The sequence below is a fragment of the Myotis myotis genome, unplaced genomic scaffold (genome assembly GCF_014108235.1).
Source record: "Myotis myotis isolate mMyoMyo1 unplaced genomic scaffold, mMyoMyo1.p scaffold_m19_p_3, whole genome shotgun sequence".
In the NCBI taxonomy this organism is placed as follows: Eukaryota; Metazoa; Chordata; class Mammalia; order Chiroptera; family Vespertilionidae; genus Myotis; species Myotis myotis.
Window position 1 is genome coordinate 53,258,525 of NW_023416335.1, and position 5,522 is coordinate 53,264,046.

The window sequence follows — 5,522 nt, forward strand, 5'->3', positions numbered from 1 at the left end:
TTAGCAAAAAAAAAAAAAAAAGGAGGGGGGAGAAAGAAAGGGCAGTAGGAAAGAAGGGGGAAAAAGAAAAGAATTGGTTCCCTAATTAAATTGAAAAATCGAGGGATAATATCTTTTTCTCTGCACTGGTTCCATGCTCAGGCAGATTTTAACGACAGAATGGCTGCCCGCAGCCCCAGAAACTCTAGTTTAAAGCATGACTTGTTTCTTTCTTTCTTTCTTTCTTTCTTTCTTTCTTTCTTTCTTTCTTCTTTCTTTCTTTCTTTTCTCTTCTTCTTTCTTTCTTTCTTTCTTTCTTTCTCTCTCTCTCTCTCTCCCTCCATCCCTCCCTCTCTTTCTTTCTTTCTTTCTTTCTTTCTTTCTTTCTTTCTTTCTTTCTTTCTTTCTTTCTTTCTTTTAAATATATTTTATTGATTTTTTACAGAGAGGAAGGGAGAGGGATAGAAAGTTAGAAACATCGATGAGAGAGAAACATCAATCAGCTGCCTCCTGCACACCCCCAGTGGATGTGCCCGCAACCAAGGTACATGCCCCTGACTGGAATCGAACCTGGGACCCTTCCGTCTGCAGGCCGACGCTCTATCCACTGAGCCAAACCAATTAGAGCATGACTTCTTTCTTAAGGGCTGTAATGAAAGTTCCACTGAGACCCAGGGCTTTCACCAGATCTCATTGCCATCTCTGAGTTGTTGTGGCTGGAGGGATGGAATACTCTGATTGTCTGGGCCTGGTACATATTCCTTCATCTGGCTGCAAAGGGGTAGGGTTAACATAAAATCAGAACAAGTAAGGAAAATCAGGAAACCAGTACTAATAAAAGTGAGAATGGTTGTTATGCAGTCCAAACAATTTTTTCTGCGGAAGTGTACATAGATTGCATACCGCAGCAAGAGAATAGAGATAACATGGACACAACATCTCAGCCTTGGCCTCTTACAGGAAGCTCATGCTTCTGTCCTATTCCCTACAATTCTACCAACCAAACGGAACCAGCTCCTGCCTCTTCCTCATTCATTCTTCTTCCATCAAGAATGGTTCATCGTCAAAGGCGGGAGATGTTACTTAGCCTCAGTCCTAAATGGGTAGAGAGTTTTTGGTGCAAAGTTCAACCCTGAGTCAGTAGCGGTGGGATCTACCCTCACACATCTGGCAGATGAGACCAGTCTGGGACCAGTTTTATTTGGTAACTGCCCGAGGAGGAGATATTACATTGGGATGCAGGGCAAAAGCCACATAATGGTGAATGATGTGTCTTAGCCTGGCCTTGCCCTCTGTGCACATATCTCTCAGGCATATTGCATTCAGGGCAGTGTGGGTTGAAGGAAGGATTCAAGTGGCTGGTATCCTGGGTCCTGGCCCAAATACCATCTCTTTTCACGCTTTAACATGATTTATATTTGGCTCAGTTTCTGGAGATTGTTTATGTGCAGGGAACTTGAAATTAGGAGGAAAGTGCTCCAAAAGAAAGAGCGAGGCTCATGCTTTAGGAGAGGCCGCGGATGTTTATATAAAACTGCAAGTGCAGCTGCGCCTGCTGAGTAATATCCCACATGCAGCAAGCAGGATCTGGTGTTAGTGGGGAGAGGGATTTATTTCTCCTTCCAGACAGGCTCTCCTGGGAACTCTAAATGGTAAAAGCAGTGAACTTCCATATGGGCTGGGGTAGGCCGTAAGCAGTCTCTGCATATGGGATTTTTTGGCCATGAGCCTCCTCACCTTACTTTGAACTCTGTATTTCCTTTCCTTGCCAGCTGTAGCCTGCATCCAGGATCAAGGACGGATTTGTGGTAGGACTGAACTGGGGGATTCTTGTAACCCGCTTGAAATATCTCCGAAGCATCCATCCCATCACTGGTCGGTCCATTAGATAAACCTTCATCTCTAAAGTCTTACAGGAGAAGGTCAGAGAGAGACGTGAAAAGAACACATTGTGTTAATATGCATGACTTGACCACGGAATATCTAAAGCTGACCCTGCTTCATTCTTTCCTGTTAGAGATCCATACAATGCCTTCAATAATCCCTCAACTTAGTGGCAGATTTCAGACGCCTCTTTCCCATATTCATCCATTCAGAGTAAATGATTTCATCACTTGATATATGTTTCTTCTTCCTTTTGGACTAAGATGATGGATTGAAGCTGTGAACAGTGGGGGTGTTGCAATCAGTAATGACTCATTTAAACTGTAATTAACAAATAAAACCAAAGTAGTCCTCGTTGAAACATTTATATGCATTGCTCACATGGCAGATCTCCAGAGGAACATAGTCAAGGGCAGGTTTGGTGGTTTCTTATCCATCAGGCACTGAGGTCTCTTCTCTCTGATCGGTTCCTCCAACAACAGGACAAAGTGCTTGAGATTTACTTTCTAGTTGGAAAGGGCCGCTGGAGCTCCAAGCGGGTGAGAATAAAAATGTCCACCTTCCAGGTCTCTGTTCCCTTCAAGAGCTTTTCCTAATTTTATCAGTGAGTAGTCACATGGCCCCAACTTTCTCCTAGCCAGCTGAAATGTGTCTTCCAACAAGGTGCAATGTCAATCTGAATAACATGTTTTCAAACCTACAATCTCTGGCATAGGATGCAGTCCCACATCCCTTCAAGCCCTGTTTTTATTTGTTTTAGTTCTCTGATCACTTCTCCCAACAAGCAATATCAAGATTCCTAGTTCACTAAAGCATTGCTGTGAAATCCATCCGGCTAAAAGAGAGAAAGAAAAACTGAAGAAGATACTGGCCTCTAAGGGGAGTTTGAGACATCATTCCACTTCCTTCTCTTCATTCTAACATTCTTTTTCCCTTGTCCTCCAGGAATTTGTCAAAATTGAGGGAAATAGTTCATTGGGCCACAGTACTGACACTGGATCTCTCCTTTTGACAAGAAGGATGACTCTTTCAGAGCTGAGAAGTACACGCTTTCTCTGTGCTTTCTCACAGAGTCAGTCTACTCACTAGAATAGGCTAAGCTATTGTGCCAATCAACAATCAATTTGCTTTAAGGTTCCTACTATCTCCTCCCAGCTTTGCTATACATTACAGGAACTACATTCCTCATCTCCCTTTACCTCTGAATTTTTGATAGGAGCAGATAGAAAACCCTAGCAGATGATCAGGGGGAGAGAAGAAAGAAGAATGGTGGATAGCCTATCACTTTTGATCTGTGTTGCATCTCTTTCTAGTTCCCTTCAAAAAGCCTCTCTATTGTTCTAGTTTCTATCAGCCTGCCTGTCTAGCTTTCATTGTATGTCCTTAGCTTCTGGGTCAATACCATCTTCTCCCATTGTCTTTCTGTTCCAAGTGTATCATCTTATTATTTCTAATCTCTGGGTTGCCTTACTGTCTTTGGTTTGCTGTCTATTCTCACATCACCTGTGCAACCAATTTCCTGTATTAAATGCATTCAATTTGAACCATCTGAACTGTTTTCTGGCAAGTTCTTGACTGATAAACCTACACTGCAATAATCAACAAGTCCCCAGATCTCAAAAGCTTAATGTGTAAAACTGTGTTTCTTGTTCACATAGTGCTAATGCAGAGCAGCCAACTTCCAAAGGGTAAATCAGGGTCCAGGTGGCTTTTATTTTTAACTATTGGCATTTATAGATTTGGCTTCTACATCACTGTGGCAAGGGAAGATAATGAATAAAGAATCAAATCTACTCTTGCTTGTTTCATCCAGAAGTGATATAGGTCAATTCCACTTTAGCCTACTGGCCAGGACTAGTCATATGGCTCAACATGATTACAGGAAATGCTTGAAAATGAACCTTTTTGTATATTTAGGTATGTGTATGCATACATACATACAGCCCCCCATCCATACATACACGTATTTATACATCTATACATAAGCATCCACATATACACACAGAGATAAGCTAAGAAAGGTACAAGATTTGGGCAACTTGGATTATGAATCCAAGACAGGTATGATCACCTGTATCTGTATGTTAAGAACACACCTTTACTCTTGGCAATGACTAACTACTTCAGCTGATTTTTTTTACATCTTTCTTACTCAACATCCAAAGTCTTCCTCTGTGAAAATGTTGTAGAATTATTTTCCAGTGTAAGGAAAAATAACACCTATATTCTCATTAAAACTGCTCTCTTTCCCTCTCAGCTCTGCTCCAGCTTGCTGAAAGTCGATGTGAAATCTAAGTAACATTTGCCCCCGGAAATGTGTCATGATTTTTCTTAGGAGAAAGCAAACAGCTCTATCCAAGCTCATGATATAATTATCGGTCCAAGTTTTTAAGAAGTTTAAAACTATGAAAACTTAATAGAAAAATAAATGTTAATAGGAAATAATAATTGCATATAGCTGAATAAACTCCAGACATACCCAAATAAAAAAGTTCCCCTGAGTTCCACTCATGCTAATTTTTCATAGGCTTCATCTGATGGTGCAGAGCTTTCTCATGGAGACCTTAAGATGCAGTATTTCCCCTTTGTATTTATGGGCCAGATCTCGTCTGTAACTTTTTGTTTGTTTTTTAAGCTTTATTTAATGGCAATAATCCATGGTGGATTTTAGCTCTTGTTGAATGAAAGCAGCCACGTCTGTGGAATACATGTAGTCTTCGAAAGCAGTGATCCCCTCCTTCAACATATCCGTTCCAACTTCGTCTTCTACTATACACTGTATTTGAAGCTTGTTTTTTTTTTTAATTCCATACCCACTGGAACTAGTTTAGAAGAGCCCCAGATCAAGCTGTCTGCTTGAATTCTCCTGGCACACTCTTCTAATTTTACCATACCAGTCTCATTATCCCATGAATTCAATCTAATAAGATGGAAGACATGTCAACAAGTACAGGGATTCTTTTTGCTTTCTTGGACTTATAGTGTGCAAGGCATTTTTCTCTTAGCCTCTTTGCTTCTTCACTTTCTCCCTCATCATCAGATCAAAACAGATCAATGTCATCATCGTCGTCACTATCTGTGGCTCCACTTTTGTGGTGTCTTCCACATCAGCTGAGCCATACTTGCCCAAAGCTGTCTTCACTCCTGGCAGCTGATTTTTTCCTTTTCGTAAGATTTGATGGGATTATACCAACACAGGGCAGGCGGTGGGCCAGAGGTTGCTTCAAATGTAGCTGCTCTCCACCAGGTAGTCATTGGGCACCTGGAGGTTGGCAGGACTTTTCAGGTCTGCAAAACCCATGGTGTCAGCTGATCCTGGAGCTGGATGGTAGCAAAGGAAAGAGAAGTGCAAGCAGTTGGCGCTGAGTGCAAAAAGAAAAAAAAAGGTTCTCTTCTATAACTTTTATTTGTGTATTATTCTATTGATATTTACATATTAATAAGAGCAGCACACCAAATCTATATATCATATTGTCTGATGAAAATCAATATAACAAAGGACATTAACCTTAGTACAATGCTAGGATTACCCCCATTAAACATACATGTATACATATATACGTTATAAATTAAATTGAGATTAATGTATAAATCTTAAAAATACTTGAACTTATTCTTTGTCTTTCATTCCCTTTGTGGGAATAGCCAATGTGTGCACA

At 40.8% G+C, this 5,522-nt stretch overlaps 1 pseudogene; it reads right to left on the reverse strand.

Moving 5' to 3' along the window:
- Positions 1–4,504: 4,504 nt before the first annotated feature.
- On the reverse strand, positions 4,505–5,164 carry LOC118650406 (annotated as a pseudogene).
- Positions 5,165–5,522: the final 358 nt, after the last annotated feature.